This window comes from Scyliorhinus canicula, chromosome 4 (genome assembly GCF_902713615.1).
Source record: "Scyliorhinus canicula chromosome 4, sScyCan1.1, whole genome shotgun sequence".
Classification (NCBI taxonomy): domain Eukaryota; kingdom Metazoa; phylum Chordata; class Chondrichthyes; order Carcharhiniformes; family Scyliorhinidae; genus Scyliorhinus; species Scyliorhinus canicula.
Window position 1 is genome coordinate 186,093,945 of NC_052149.1, and position 15,607 is coordinate 186,109,551.

Consider the following 15,607-nt stretch of genomic DNA (forward strand, 5'->3'; position numbering starts at 1 on the left):
CTAATTGAGCTTGATGATGGAGAGGCTCCTGCCAACTATATGCTCTGCACGCAATCTGTTCTTTTAGGTAAGAGAAATTTGTTTTCACTTTCTAATTTATCTTTATCATTTGACCATGAATTAAAAAGTAAAAATAAATTGATCTTGCATAATAATGCTTCTCTAATTACACCATATATCGAATATTAAAAAGTTGCACAGTGCAATTAGAGTAAAAATATTTTATATTGATTAAAAATTATGAAGTGTAATTATTTTAGACAATAGGCATTATCAGAATTAATTATGGGAAACAGTGTTGAGGTAAGATTTGATTGTTAATGTTATTCAAAAGCCTGGAACATGAATGCTAAGAATCTTGTAACATTTCACCCACAGAGAAGGTTTTGATGGCACGGAACTGCATTATTAATTCAAGTGGTCACTACTGATAGTTGTTTTACATGAATAAAAAATATCCAGTGGTCGAGTGAGTCAACGTACTGTTTCAGGCTGAGCTCTCAGGGAGAATTTATACTGGAGAGCAGGGCACAGTTAGAATGGAGCGGAGAAACTTGTCGACAAGGCCATGTCCTTGTTTAAATATGTAAATCAGGTCTCGATCTGGTGGTTTTATAATTGGCTTCTGCGTTCCTGAGCTAAGGAAGGCAAAGAAAATAATCTAGGGATCCTTCTCTTGTTTCCTGCAGGAAAACCCTTGTGTAGATACCAGGTGATGTTGCTATCTGTCTCCTGAGGCAAGTAGCCTGCTGACATTTATCGCCCAGATTTACATCAGAATTAATATTTGGGTTAATTGGGTGGAGGGTTGCCAGCACTTGTGAAACTATAATCAGCAGCTTCAGGAGAGATGAGCGAGGAAAATAGAGAAAAGTGACATGCCCAAAAAAATGCTTTAAGAAAAGATTATCTTGGGAACAGACAAAATACCTACTGCAATGTGAAGTGGCTGCTATGGCTAAGGTAAACTTCTTAGCCTTTATACAAGTGCAGCCAACAGCAAAAACAAACAGCTGCACTCATGAATATAAATGGCTCAATTTACCTCATTCTAATGGCAGTAGTGAACCGCATGTTCATGGAATTTCATGGAATTTGTGAACTGTTACCAGATATATCTGCTCAGCTTTGAGCCTTGTGTATGCATGCAGTTGACATCACAATGCCAATGGTGTCACATCAGTAGCAACAAAGCTTCTTGATTAAAATGCTTGGATTGAAACAAACACCCATGATGCTGTAATTATGTCGCATGCAGGTGTAGAGCAGGTGTTTTTGTATTCCAAATTGATACCTTGTGGAGAGTGATGCCAGGTTTGAAAATAAGCGGAGGGAAATGACAGTGGGGCTTTGATAAAGATTTATAGCTCCACCCTCCCAAAACCTGGCAGAAAGGAAGAACTGTCTGTAATGTTGTGTCAGTAGTTTGTTGCAAAGTAGTTTCTGAGCAAGTAGTTTCAAGAAGGAATTTTACTCAGCCTCCCTAAAGGAATTGATAACACCCTTTCATAGAATCCATAGGGTCCCTACAGTGCAGAAGGAGACCATTCGGCCCATCAGGTCTGCAGCCACCTTCTGAAAGAGCACCCTACCCAATCCCCCATCCTAGCCTCGTAACCTCACCTACCTACACATCTTTGGATACTCAGGGTCAACTGAGACCAATCCACCTGATCTGCAAATCTTTGGATTGTGGGAAGAAACCGGACCACTGGTGGAAAATCACGCAGACTAGGGGAGAATGTTCAAGCTCTACACAGGCAGCCCCCCAAGGCCAGAATCGTATACAGGTGTCTGGCGTTGTGAGGCAGCAGTGATATTGACTGTGCCACTTTTAATCACAACTAAATTTCTTTGCGCAGTTGTTTGCGATACACATCAAACATTTTGCCATGACAATTCAGACTCCTATTCATGTCTTTGGGTGGTTTATATTTGAGGGCAAACTGGTTGGCCCAGTTACACATTAAAGTCAAGTCACTGAGTCGAAGAAACTAAGGGGGGAACTTAGTCCAATGCAAAAGGTTTCAATCGGGAGTTGATTCATTTTATTTTATAAACCATAAACCACAGTATTCTTTCATTCTGGTTTCTTCAAATCCACAAGTTCAGAGGGTGGGAAAGTTTAATGTATGGCAGATGGACCAACCCGCCTGGAATATTGATTTCTGGATCTGTAAATTCCTTAATTTATGACACAATTGTGATCAGGGGCTTTGTAAATCTCCTTAACATAGAACTTGTCATGTGAGACTACCTTTAAGAAACAGATGTTTAAGCAATGTACCTTTAAGAAATGGAGCAGTGAGCTGGATCTGCTGTGATCTCTGCCAGGAAAGACTATTTCTGAATCATTTGGGTGATTTAAACTCAGAATAGTAATGTCTTTAACCTGATGTGTTTCCGTTTAAAGGTGTTAAGTCTTTTGGAGGTTTGAAGGAACATTTTGAGGGATTATTTAGTGTTGTATTATTTTCAGGGTTATCTTTGAAGTAAGGGGTGTTAAGTGATCCAATGTTTATTTAAAAAGGTTAAGTTGAATTCATGGAATAAATATCGTTTTGTGTTTAAAAACCCATGTGTCCAGAATTGTAATACCACACCTGGAGACCAAGCCGCGTGCTTCAAAAGCAACAATACATTAAAGGGAGAGGCTGGTTGAACTCCATGATACATTTTGGGGTTCTGAAAACGCCGCTCCCATAACAATTGGGGGCTCGAGGGGGATAAAAGTCTATCTATTGGATTGGCTTAGTAAATCTAAAGACAGTGAAGGATTGTTGCTTTTCCGGTGTGGTATTTGAGTTTAAGTGTGTTGTGGACAATGGCTCTTTCAGAGGCTCAGAAGTTTTTGTGGGTGGAGAATGTCACACGCAGTATCTTACAGACAGAGACGAAAAGCAGACTGTTAGATTTGGCAAAAACATTGCAGTTAACATTACCTGACAAAATGCGAAAAGATGAGATAATTATGGCAGTGGTTAAGCATTTAAAGTTGCCTGAGATAGAGTCTGACTCATTGGAAATGGCAAAAATTCAGTTGCAAATTAAATAAATGGAACATGAGAAAGAATTAAAGTGGCTTGAATACAAAAGAGAGAGAGAGGAAAGAGAAAGAGAGAGAAAGGAAAAAGAAAGAGAGAGAGAGGGGGGGAAAGAAAGAGAGAGAGACTGAGAGAGGAAAAAGAAAAGGAGAGCGAATAGAGGAGAAAAGAAAGAATAGCTCTAGCAGAACAAAAAGAAAAAGAAAGGGAGGTACAGATCAGGGAAAAAGATAAAGAGAGGGAGTTTGAACTTCAGAAAATGGCCATGAAACATGACAATCAGTTAAAATTGGCAGACATAAAGGGAAACGTACAGTTGGATGATAGTGATGAGGATAGTGAGAAAGAACATCATAGTCAAAGGCTTGGTGGGAATCTATTTAAATATGTCCACACATTGCCAAAGTTTGACGAGAAGGAAGTGGAAGCCTTTTTCATTTCATTTGAGAAGGTGACTAAACAAATGAAATGGCCACAGGACATGTGGGTGTTACTGATTGAAACAAAGCTGGTAGGTAGAGTTAGTGAAGTGTTTGCATCACTACCGGAGGAGGTATCTGGAACGTTTGAGGAGGTCAAGAAATCCATCTTAAGTGCATATGAGCTAGTGCCTGAAGCTTACAGACAAAGGTTTAGAAATTTAAGGAAAGAATTTGGTCAAACATACATGGAGTTTGAAAGGCTCAAACAGAGTAATTTTGATAGGTGGATAGGGGCTTTGAAAATAGACCAAACGTATGAAGCTCTCAGAGAAATTATACTTTTTGAGGAGTTTAAAAATTCAATTCCTGATGTAGTGAGAACTCACGTGGAAGAACAGAGGGTTAAAACTGCGAGATTAGCAGCAGAAATGGCAGATGATTATGAATTAGTTCATAAATCAAAGATTGGTTTCTGACATCAGTTTCAGCCGGTGAAGGATAGAAACTGGTGACATGAGAAATACTCAAGTGTAAAGGTAAAGGTGATCTGATGGGAGACAATAAAGAGAGTGTACCTCAGATTAAAAAATAAATCCAGGAGGGTGGAAAAGAGATGAAAAGTTTCAAATGTTTTCACTGTAATAAACTAGGCCATGTAAAGTCACCGTGTTGGTGGTTGAAGAAAAATACTGGGAAGGCTGATGTGGTAAAACATGATAAGACAGTGGGATTTGTTGGAGTGGTAAAGGAAAGCCCAAGGGAAGCGAAGGAGGTGCAAACGATTGTACAGCCTGTTCAAGAAGTAATTGTTAAGAAGGTGCCAGATCATAGAACAGTACAGCACAGAACAGGCCCTTCGGCCCTCAATGTTGTGCCGAGCCATGATCACCCTACTCAAACCCACGTATCCACCCTATACCCGTAACCCAACAACCCCCCCCTTAACCTTACTTTTATTAGGACACTACGGGCAATTTATCATGGCCAATCCACCTAACCCGCACATCTTTGGACTGTGGGAGGAAACCGGAGCACCCGGAGGAAACCCACGCACACAGGGGGAGGATGTGCAGACTCCACACAGACAGTGACCCAGCCGGGAATCGAACCTGGGACCCTGGAGCTGTGAAGCATTTATGCTAACCACCATGCTACCCTGCTGCCCCCGATGTCGTTAAAGAATTTACTTGTGTGGGTAAAGTTTACTCATGTGTATCAGGAGGAGCAGGTAAAGTAGTCATAATTTAAAGAGTCAATATTTAATGGTAAGAGATGAGGGATTATGTAGTTTGGGAAGAATGTTGCCAGAAAAGGTGGTAATATGTGGAATTCAGGGTGAGAGGAGTAGCATTCCATTATATAAGGTAAGGTTGGAAAGTCCAGTGAAGAGTGGTGAAGTGGTAGTAGGAGTAATAGAGGAACTATCTTGTCCAGGAATACAGTTCATCTTGGGTAATGATATAGCTGCATCACAGGTGGGAGTGATGCCTACTGTGGTTGATAAGCCAGTGGAAAATCAGACAACTGAAAGGTTGAAGGATGAATATCCTGGGATTTTTCCGGATTGTGTAGTAACCCGGTCGCAAAGTCACAGGTTAAGACAAGAGGAGAAATCAAAGAGTGAAGATGAAGTTGAAGTGCAATTATCAGAAATGATTTTGATCAGATGGTTGAAAAAGAACAAGAACAGGTGGAGGATGAGACGGATATTTTTAGTTCAGGAAAATTGGCGGAGTTAAAACAGAAAGATGTAGAAATAAAACGGATATATCAGAAAGCATATATGGAAGAGGAATCTGAGACTATACCAGAGTGTTATTACTGTAAAAGTGATGTCTTGATGAGAAAATGGAGACCTGTACATATGCAGGCGGATGAAAAGTGGGCAGAAGTTCAGCAAGTAGTATTGCCGGTAGGGTAGAGAAAGGTGGTGTTGTAAGTTGCACATGAGGTACCAGTGGGAGGTCATTTGGGAATAAGGAAAACTCAAGCTAAAATCCAGAAACATTTTTATTGGCCTGGACTACATAACGATGTAGTTAAATTTTGGCAATCATGTCACGTGATATCACGTCAAGTGATAGGGAAACCTCAAGCAGTGATAAAACCAGCGCCCTTAATACCCATTCCAGCATTTGAGGAAACTTTTACAAGGATTGGATTGGATTTGTTTATTGTCACGTGTGCCGAGGTACAGTGAAAAGTATTTTTCTGCAAGCAGCTCAACAGATCATTCAGTACATGGAAGAAAAGGGAATTAAACAGAATTCAAGAAAATACATGAGAATACATAATAGGGAAACACAAGATATACAATGTAACTACATAAGCTTTGGCATCGGTTTAAGCATACAGGGTGTAGTGTTAATGAAGTCAGTCAATAAGAGGGCCATTTAGGAGTCTGGTGACAGTGGGGAAGAAGCTGTTTTTGAGTCTGTTCGTGCGTGTTCTCAGACTTCTGAATCTTCTGCCCGATGGAAGAAGTTGGAAAAGTGAGTAAGCCAGGTGGGAGGGATCCTTGATTATGCTGCCCGCTTTCCCCCGGCAGCGGGAGGTGTAGATGGAATCAATGGATGGGAGGCAGGTTCGTGTGATGGACTGGGCGGTATTCATGACTCTCTGAAGTTCCTTGCGGTCCTGGGCCGAGCAGTTGCCATACCAGGCTGTGATGCTGCCCGATAGGATGCTTTCTATAGTGCATCTGTAAAAGTTGGTAAGGGTTAATGTGGACATGCTGAATTTCCTTAGTTTCCTGAGGAAGTATAGGCGCTGTTGTGCTTTCTTGGTGATAGCGTCGACGTGAATGGACCAGGACAGATTTTTGGTGATGTGCACCCCTAGGAATTTGAAACTGCTAACCATCTCCACCTCGGTCCCGTTGATGCTGACAGGGGTGTGTACAGTACTTTGCTTCCTGAAGTCGATGACCAGCCCTTTAGTTTTGCTGGCATTGAGGGAGAGATTGTTGTCGTTACACCACTCCACTAGGTTCTCTATCTCCCTCCTGTATTCGGACTCGTCGTTATTCGAGATCCGGCCCACTATGGTCGTATCGTCAGCAAACTTGTAGATGGAGTTGGAACCAAGTTTTGCCACGCAGTCGTGTGTGTACAGGGAGTAGAGTAGGGGGTTAAGTACGCAGCCTTGCGGGGCACCGGTTTTGAGGACTGTTGTGGAGGAGGTGTTGGTGTTCATTCTTACTGATTGTGGTCTGTTGGTCAGAAAGTCAAGGATCCAGTTGCAGAATGGGGAGCCAAGTCCTAGGTTTTGGAGCTTTGATGTGAGCTTGGCTGGGATTATGGTGTTGAAGGCGGAGCTGTAGTCAATAAATAGGAGTCTGATGTAGGAGTCCTTGTTTTCGAGATGCTCTAGGGATGAGTGTAGGGCCAGGGAAATGGCGTCTGATGTGGACCGGTTGCGACGATATGCGAATTGAAGTGGGTCAGGGCGTTCCGGGAGTATGGAGGTGATGCGCTTCATGATCAGCCTCTCGAAGCACTTCATTACAACTGACGTCAGGGCCACCGGGCGGTAGTCATTGAGGCATGTTGCCTGGTTCTTCTTTGGTACCGGTATGATGGTGGTCTTCTTGAAGCAGGTGGGGACTTCGGAGTGGAGTAGGGATAGGTTAATGATGTCTGTGAATACCTCTGCCAGCTGGTATGCGCAGGCTCTGAGTGCACGACCAGGGATCCCATCCAGGCCCATCGCCTTCCGTGGGTTCACTTTCAGAAAGGCCGATCTGACTTCGGAAACTGTGATGGTGGGTATGGGTGAATTATGGGCTGCTGGGGCACTCGACAGTGGATTGTTGGTTACCTGCTCAAACCGAGCATAATATGCATTAAGTTCATCGGGGAGGGGTGCGCTGCTGCCAGAGATACTGCTCGGCTTCGCTGTGTAGCCCGTTATGTTGTTTAGTCCTTGCCACAACCGCCGAGAGTCTGTCTGTGACTCTAGCTTAGTTTGATATTCTCTCTTGGCATCTCGGATGGCTTTGCAGAGGTCGTACCTGGATTTCTTGTATAGGACAGGGTCGTCTGCCTTGAACACCTCAGATCTGTCCTTCAGTAGTGAGTCAATCTCGCGGTTGAGCCATGGTTTCCGGTTGGGGAACGTACGTACTGCTTTCTTTGGCATGCAGTCGTCCACACATTTGCTGATGAAGTCTGTGACGGTGGTGGCATACTCATTTAAGTTAGTCGCTGAGTTCTTAAATATGGACCAGTCCACTGTCTCTAAGCAGTCACGTAAGAGCTCTTCTGTCTCCTCGGACCAGCACTGCACAACCTTCTTAGCTGGATTCTCCCGCTTGAGTTTCTGCTTGTAAGCCGGGAGAAGGAGCACAGTCTTATGGTCTGATTTCCCAAAGTGCGGTCGGGGGATGGAACGGTAGGCGCCCTTGATTTTTGAGTAACAGTGGTCAAGAGTGTTGTCGCCCCTGGTGGGACAGGAGATGTGCTGGTGGAATTTTGGCAGTACACTCTTGAGGTTGGCTTTGTTGAAGTCTCCGGCCACAATGAACAAGGCCTCCGGGTGTTCTGTTTCATAGTTGTTTATGACTGTGTACAGTTCATCCAGCGCCTTCCTCACTTCTGCCTCGGGTGGGATGTAGACCGCTGTGATGATGGCTGAATGAACTCACGTGGAAGATAGTATGGGTGGCACTTTACGGTCAAGTATTCCAGGTCTGGGGAGCAGTAGGTCACCAGGGTCACCACATCCAAGCACCAGGAGGAGTTGATGAGGAGGCAAACCGCTCCACCCTTCGCTTTGCCTGAAGATGCCATGTGGTGAATAGAGAATAGAGGGTCCTAATTGATTGTGTAGGACCACTTCCTAAAACAAAAAGTGGAAATCATTATCTTTTGACTATAATGGATGTGTCTACTAGGTTTCCAGAGGCCATTCCAGTACGTAATATTACAGCTAAACGGATTGTGGAGGAGTTACTTAAATTCTTTACTAGATATGGACTACCCACAGAAATTCAATCGGATCAAGGATCGAATTGTACTTCAAAGTTATTCAAAGAATTTATGGATAGCTTAGGAATAAAACAATTCAAATCAACTGCGTATCATCCAGAATCGCAGGGAGCGTTAGAAAGGTGGCATCAGACATTAAAGACAATGTTGAGGGTGTATTGTCAAGATTATCCAGAGGATTGGGATAAAGGAATTCCATTCGTATTGTTTGCAATTAGGGATGCACCTACAGAGTCGACCAAATTTAGTCCTTTTGAACTAATATTTGGTCATGAGGTAAGAGGACCACTTAAATTGATTAAGGAAAAATTGGTGGGTGAGAAATCGGAAATTACACTATTGGATTACATGTCAAATTTTAGGGAACGATTAAATAGAGCAGGTGAATTGGCTAGACAACATTTGAAAGTTGCACAAAATGTGAAGAAACGAGTAGCGGACAAGAAATCCAAAGTTCGTAGTTTCATCAGTGGGGATAAAGTTTTAGTATTGTTACCAGTAGTAGGTGAGCCTTTAAAAGCTAGGTTTTGTGGACCGTATCAGATTGAATGGAAATTAAATGAGGTGAATTATGTGGTTAAAAACACCAGATCGAAGGAAGACTCACCGAGTGTGTCATGTGAATATGCTTAAAAGGTACTTTGAAAGGGAAGGAGAGAAAAAGGAAGTTTTAATGATTCTAACTCAAAGTGATGAACCAAATCCAGGTGACTGTGAATTTGACATACCTCAAATTAAATTGGAAAATGAGGATGTTCTTAAAAATTGGGATGAATTGTTAAGTTACCTTCCAAAGGAAAAACAAACTGACCTGAAAGAGTTATTGATATCACATGGGCAAGTTTGTAGAGATAAATTGGGAAGTACTGAAATAGCTATACATGATGTAGATGTGGGAAATGCTGTTCCTATCAAATAACATCCATATAGATGTAATCCGTTAAAATTGGCACAGGTTAACAGAGAGATTGAGGTTATGCTGAAAAATGGCATAATTGAAGTGGGTTGCAGCGAATGGAGCTCACCCATAGTGATGGTACCTAAACCAGACGGTACCCAACAGTTATGTGTGGACGATCGAAAGGTGAATGCAGTCACAAGAACGGACTCTTACCCTATCCCACATTTGGAGGATTACATTGAGAAAGTGGGACAATCCGCTTTTATTTCCAAATTGGATTTACTGAAAGGGTACTGGCAAGTACCTTTATCTGATAGGGCGAAGGAAATTTCAGCTTTTGTGACTCCAGATGGCATATACCAGTTCAAAGTTATGCAATTTGGCATGAAAAACGCCCGAGCAACATTTCAACGGTTAACTAATACAGTCGTTTCAGGATTACCCAATTGTATACATCGGTATACATCGACGATCTGGTGGTGTTCAGCCAGACATGGAAAGAACATTTAAAACATCTGAGGGAGTTATTTGATCGACTTCAGGAGGCGGGTTTGGTGATAAACCTAGCCAAAAGTGAATTTGGAAAAGCCCAAGTCACTTTCCTTGGCCATACAATCGGACAGGGTCAAATGGTCCCACGGGATGTGAAAACAAAAGTTATTGGGGAGTTTCCGATACCCTCAACACGACGGGAAATAATGCGGTTTCTTGGTATGAGTGGATTTTACCGGAAATGTGTCCCAACTTTTAGCAGTGTGGTCGCTCCACTGACGGACTTGCTTGGCTTGGAGGGAGTCTAGGTCTCCGAAGTCGGAGGCCTGGTTAACCGACATGGTGAGCTTTGTTGGCCTGGAAAAGACCATATTCGCCTTGAGAGGGTCGGTATCAGGGTTCACCCGGAGGTGGCAACCATTCATTGACTTCTTCGCGGGGAATTAATCGTCAGCAGGGGGAGGGGCTTGGGTAGTATAGAGTGGGGCGTTAAATAGGTGGGCCTTGGAGGGACGGCTGTCGGCGGCTGTTTTTTTTTATTACTGTTCTTTGTACTCTATTGTTTTTTATACTGTGGTTGTTTGTTATGCCAAAAATACCTCATTAAAAATTGTTTGTTTAAAAAAAAGAATATAAGAACATAAGAACTAGGAGCAGGAGTAGGCCATCTGGCCCTTCGAGCCTGCTCCGTCATTCAATGAGATCATGGCTGATCTTTTGTGAACTCAGCTCCACTTTCCCACCTGAACACTATAACCCTTTATTCCTTTATTCTTCAAAAAACTATCTATCTTTATCTTGAAAACATTTAATGAAGGAGTCTCAACTGCTTCGCTGGGCAGGGAATTCCATAGATTCACAACCCTTTGGGTGAAGAAGTTCCTCCTGAGCTCAGTCCTAAATCTACTTCCCCTTATTTTGAGGCTATGCCCCCTAATTCTGCTTTCACACACCAGTGGAAACAACCTCCCAGCATCTATCCTATCTATTGCCTTCATAATTTTATATGTTTCTATAAGATCTCCCTGCATCCTTCTAAATTCCAATGAATACAGTCCCAGTGTACTCAACCTCTCCTCGTAATCCAACTCCCTCAACTCTGGGATTAGCCGAGTGAATCTCCTCTGCACACCCTCCAGCGCCAGTACCTCCTTTCTCAGGTAAGGAGACCAAAACTGAACACAATACTCCAGGTGTGGCTTCACTAACACCTTACACAATTGCAGCATAGCCTCCCTAGTCTTAAACTCCATCCCTCTAGCAATGAAGGACAAAACTCCATTCGCTTTCTTAATCACCTGTTGCACCTGTAAACCAACTTTTTGCAATTCATGCACTAGGGCACCCAGGTCTCTCTGCACAGCAGCATGTTTTAATATTTTATCATTTAAATAATAATCCCTTTTGTGTTATTCCTACCAAAATGGATAACCTCATATTTGTCAACATTGTATTCCATCTGCCAGACCCTAGCCCATTCACTTAAACTATCCAAATCCCTCTACAGACTTCCAGTCCTCTGCACTTTTTGCTTTACCACTCATCTTAGTGTCGTCAGCAAACGTGGACACATCGCACTTGGTCCCCAACTCCAAATCATCGATGTAAATTGTGAACAATTGTGGGCCCAAAACTGATCCCTGAGTGGCACCACTAGCTACTGATTGACAACCAGAGAAACACCCATTAATCACCACTCTTTGTTTTATTTTAATTAACCAATCCTCTATCCATGCTACTACTTTATCCTTAATGCCATGCATCATTATCTTATGCAGCAACCTTCTGTGTGGCACCTTGTCAAAAGCTTTCTGGAAATTCAGATATACCACATCCATTGGCTCATTGTTGTCTTCCTCACTGGTAATGTCTTCAAACAATTCCACTTTAATAGGCACAACCTGCCCTTTCTGAACCCATGCTGTGTCTGTCCAATGAGACAATTTCCAACCAGATGCCTCGCTATTTCTTCCTTGATGATAGATTCCAGCATCTTCCCTACTACCGAAGTTAAGTAACTGGCCTATAATTACCCACTTTTTGCCTACTTTCTTTTTTAAACAGTGGTGTCACGTTTACTAATTTCCAAATCCTCCGGGACCACCCCAGAATCTAGTAAATTTTGGTAAATTATCATTAGTGCATTTGTAATTTCACTAGCCATCTCTTTTAGTACCCTGGGATGCATTCCATCAGGGCCAGTAAACTTGTCTACCTTTAGCCTCATTAGCTTACCCATCACTACCTCCTTAGTGATAACGATAGTCTCAAGGTCCTCACCTGTCATAACCTAATTTGCATCAGTCACTGACATGTTATTTGTGAATTCCAGTGTGAAGACCAATCCAAAAAACCTGTTTAGTTCCTCAGCCATTTCCTCATCTCCCATTATTAAATCTCCCTTCTCATCCTCTAAAGGACCAATATTTACAGTATCCACTCTTTTTTTGTTTTATATAATTGTTAGAAACTTTTACTATCTGTTTTTATATTCTGAGCAAGTTTACTCTCATAATCTATCTTATTCTTCTTTATAGCTTTTTTAGTAGCTTTCTATTGCCCCCTAAAGATTTCCCAATCCTCTAGTCTCCCACTAATCTTTGCCACTTTGTATTCTTTTTCTTTCAATTTGATTCTCTTCCTTATTTCCTTCGATATCCATGGTCGATTTTCCCTCTTTATACCGTCCTTCCTTTTTGTTGGTATAAACATTGACTGAACACTGTCAAAAATTGCTTGGAAGGTTCTCCACTGTTCCCCAACTGTTTCATCATGAAGTCTTTGCTCCTAGTCTACCTAAGCCAGTTCTTCTCTCATTCCATTGTAATCTCCTTTGTTTAAGCTCCTTGTTCAAACACTAGTGTTTGATTTTACCTTCTCAAACCTCCATCTGTATTTTAAATTCCACCATATTGTGATCACTCCTTCCAAAAGGATCCCTAACTATGAGATCATTAATCAATCCTGCCTCATTACACAGGACCAGATGTAGGACCGCTTGTTCCCTTGTAGTTACATTACACACTGTTCGAGGAAACTATCGTGGATATATTCTATAAACTCCTCCTCAAGATTGCCTTCACCGACCTGGTTAAACCAATTGACATGTAGATTAAAATCCCCAATAATAACTGCTGTACCATTTCTACATGCATCAGTTATTTCTTTGTTTATTGTCCGCCTACCACTATTTGGTAGCCTATAGACTACTCCTATCTGTGACTTTTTCGCCTTACTATTCCTGATTTCCACCCAAATGGATTCAATTATCACACAATGCAATCAGAACCCATAAGCTCGAAGACAAGTATGTAACATGATTGATGGGGGCGGCACGTGGTGCAGTGGTTAGCATTAGGATTGTGGCACTGAGGACCCGGGTTCGAATCGCGGCCCTGAATCACTTTCCTTGTGGAGTTTGCACATTCTCCCCATGTCCGCGTGGGTTTCACCCCCACAATCCAAAGATGTGCAAGTTAGGTGGATTGGCCATGCTAAATTGCCCCTTAATTGGAAAAACAATAATTGGGTACTCTAAATTAAAAGAAAAAGATTTTTAAAAATAATATGATTGATGAGGGAAACCATTTGATCTACTTAAAGCGCCCTCTGCCGTCTAATATATTACATTACATAGAACATACAGTGCAGAAGGAGACCATTCGGCCCATCGAATCTGCACCGACCCACTTAAGTCCTCACTTCCACCCTATCCCCGTAACCCAATAACCCCTCCTAACCTTTTTGGACACGAAGGGCAATTTATCATGGCCAATCCACCTAACCTGCACATCTTTGGACTGTGGGAGGGAACCGGAGCACCCGGAGATAACCCATTCAGACACGGGGAGAACGTGCAGACTCCGCACAGACAGTGACCCAGTGGGCAATCGAACCTGGGACCCTGACGCTGTGAAGCCACAGTGCTAGCCACTGTACTGCCTTGCTGCCCTGACTGTACAGCATCTGACTGTTGTTTTTGCCAAATGCCTATCTCTTCTACCCTTCCTATTAATCCATTTCACATTTTGATTTCTCAATGCGATGAATTTTCTGAAAAGACTTGAATTTTTCTACTTTTGACTTTTACTCCTGTGACGTACTGTCACAGTTTAATTGAAGTGATGTTTGAATTTACCCTTTCTATATTGTTTACTAACGAGTACGCCACAAAATGGTCACTTCTCAGCCTCCTCCTTTCAAGGTTAAAAAAAAAATCATGCTTGTCTTGAATCGGCCTTGTGGTTTTCCAATGCTCCACTGAGTATTCAACTGGCAGCTGGTCAATGCTGTGGCCATTATGAGGCAAAACTTGATCACTGTAATTTTTCTTTCAAGAAACTGGTGTAGCTCCCCCATCCCAAGTTTTTCCTATTTTGTAATCATTTGCACTATAGATCTTATGCTTCAGTAATAGGATGACTCTAACTAGATAAAAATATCTCTTTACTTATCGATTAGGTATATTTGAGTGACTAACATTCTATAGCCATTTCAAGTGACCAAAGCATCAATTTTTTGGGGGGTTCACTGGCACACAACATAAGACATGGCATATCTGCTGAGAATTGTATTCACATTTGGTCTGGCAATGCAGGGACTCATCTGTATTTGGTAATCAGAATGAATTTCTTTTTAATAAAATGATAACGGAAAGTATATTTTCATAAAATAAGCGTGAGTCATAGACAAGTGTTTCTGGTCGTTTTTTTTGTCCCTTCTCCTCCTGGAGACACTTTTTATGTATGGTTTTACAGGTTCCCAAGTGGCCAGAGTTTATGTAATGGCTGTTGATGGGCTATACAACAGGCATCACTTGCACGCCTCACCTGATGCCGACATAAATAGAACAGTGGCGAAGAGAAAGAACCCTGCCGATCTCATCTCTGTGACACCAGCTAACTGTACTGCCTCTATTACTACTTCAGATGGTATTAGGTGGCTTAACAAAAACCAGGAAAAAGAACCAGGGATCTTGTTCAACTGAATGGTCCAGATCCTTACTGGATAAACACAATAAGTCTGTGGAGTCTTGAATGAATTAAAAATAGTTGAAAATGCCTTGAGTAATGCACCCTACAATAAATGATTAATGGGTATGTTATACCTTATACTAACCATAATGCTTTATCTACCTCGTGTGGAGTAACAAGTAAACTATACAGCTCAAAATGATTAATGTGTAATACAAATTCATAGATATTTGCCAAGTTATTGACACCTTGACCAAATGACTTTAACTGTGCTTTCATGGGAGAGTTCATGCAAACAGTCTAGCTGCTGCTGCCACTTCCCTTGAGCTACAGGAGTAGCCTTTGCATCACCTACAACACCTAACATCTACGAGTGTTGCTATGACAACTAGGTTACTGGCTGGCGGATGGAGGCAAGTTGCACTGTGGCAGACTCGATGTTTATTTGCTCAGAAATATTGCCTTTGTGACTTGACTTGATGGAAAATATCTGCATTTATAAGTTTCCACAGCTTTAAAGTAGAATGTTTGCCATCTGCATTCTTTTGACATATCTGACAGTACGAAAAAAGTAAGGACTAATTTTATCATTTTTTTAAATTCCCTTTTTGGAAATTATAAAATATTATTTTTGCTTTAACAATGAGTGTTAATGACGTAATCAAGGAACTGATACAGAGAAATTTCTGAGCTGACAAGTTTGAGTTTCATTATCGGTAGAGAATACAGTATTTGAGCAGTTGTATTATTTCAGCTGCGTTTCTTAGTTCAGCCTCCTCACACTGTT